The sequence below is a fragment of the Psammomys obesus genome, unplaced genomic scaffold (assembly GCF_907164565.1).
Source record: "Psammomys obesus unplaced genomic scaffold, mPsaObe1.curated_primary_1811, whole genome shotgun sequence".
Classification (NCBI taxonomy): domain Eukaryota; kingdom Metazoa; phylum Chordata; class Mammalia; order Rodentia; family Muridae; genus Psammomys; species Psammomys obesus.
Window position 1 is genome coordinate 32,398,893 of NW_026596069.1, and position 1,563 is coordinate 32,400,455.

General features: G+C 51.6%; 1 pseudogene; it reads left to right on the forward strand.

Annotated features, from left to right (window-relative positions):
* Positions 1 to 281: 281 nt before the first annotated feature.
* Positions 282 to 1,129, forward strand: LOC129689916 (40S ribosomal protein SA-like; annotated as a pseudogene).
* Positions 1,130 to 1,563: the final 434 nt, after the last annotated feature.

The following is a 1,563-nucleotide window of genomic DNA, read 5'->3' on the forward strand; positions in this document are numbered from 1 at the left end:
TGGATCTCCATGAGTTCGAGACCAGCCTGGTCTACCTAGAGAGTCCAGGCCAGCCAGGACTATATAGTGAGACACTGTTTCACACCAACAAAATAATAATAACAACAACAAAAGTGTATAAAAATTATCTCTGAAGCTAAACTTTAACTAATAATGTTATCAGAGACAAATCTTTTCATAAGTAAATATATTAAATGATGAGCCTTTCAGCGCTACCTGGGGACGAGTCCATACGGCATTGTTCTTGATTCCCGTCATAACTTAAAGGGGAAAAGCACACAATGTCCGGAGCCCTTGACGTCCTGCACATGAAGAAGGAGGATGTCCTCGAGTCCTCACCACAGGAACCCACTTAGGTGGCACCAACCTTGACATCTCCAAAAGGAAGTGTGATGGTCTCTACATCATAATCTGAAGAGGACCTGGGAGCAGCTGGGGCTGTTGTTGCCACGGAAAACCCTGCTGATGTCAGCGTCATCTTTTCCAGGAACACTGGCCAGAGAGCTGTGCTGAAGCTTGCTGCTGCCCCTGGAGCCACTCCAATTGCTGGCTGCTTCATACCTGGGACCTTCGCTACCCAGATCCAAGCAGCCTTGAAGGAGCCACAGCTTCTGGTGGTGACTAATCCCAGGGCTGACGACCAGCCCCTCACAGAGGCCTCTTATGTCAACCTGCCCACCATCGCTCTGTGCAACAGATTCCCCTCTGTGCTATGTGGACATTGCCATTCTGTGCAACAACAAGGGAGTTCACTCTGTGGGTCTGACGTGGTGGATGCTGGCCAGGGAAGTACTGCGCATGCGTGGCACTATCTCCCGTGAGCACCCGTGGGAGGTTATGCCTGATCTTCACTTCTACAGAGACCCAGAGGAGATTGAGGAAGAGGAACAGGCTGCTGCTGAGAAGGCCGTGACCATGGAGGAATTCCAGGGCGAATGGACTGTGCCAGCTCCTGAGTTCACTGCTGCTCAGCCCGAGGTGGCAGGCTGGTCTGAGGGTGTGCTGGTGTATACCCATCCAGCAGTTCCCTGCTGAAGACTGGAGTACCCGGCCAGCCACTGAGGGCTGGTCAGTAGCTCCCACAGCACAGAACACTGAGTGGGTTGGAGCCACCACTGAGTGGTCCTGAGCTCCTCTGCAGACACCTAAGCAAAGGGAAAAAAGGTGGAAGGAAAATAAAGTTCCCAAAAGCTGGAAAAAAAAAAAAAAATGATGCATAAAATCAGAGGGAAACATGTTCTAGGGCACAGGCATGTTCAAGCCTCAAATCCTGGGCCAACAGTCTCTGTTAGCCTTCTTAGCATAGCCTGGCCTGAAGCTTGAGCCTAAGCCGCTGTGGGCCTGTGAAGCCTGCGGGAGGCTTGCCACCTGAGTTTTACTTGTGGATAAGGCTCAGTGAACAAACACCAGGCTAAACAGGAGGCCGACCTTCTCTGAAGAGGGATTTGGCTGAGGATATGGGGATTTCAGTCCTGTGTTTGCTTCCGAAAGAAGCATGTGATCCTGCCCAAGTGCCCACCAACCCTCCACCCTACCCCAGCCACAGGCCTTCTGATGCTTTGC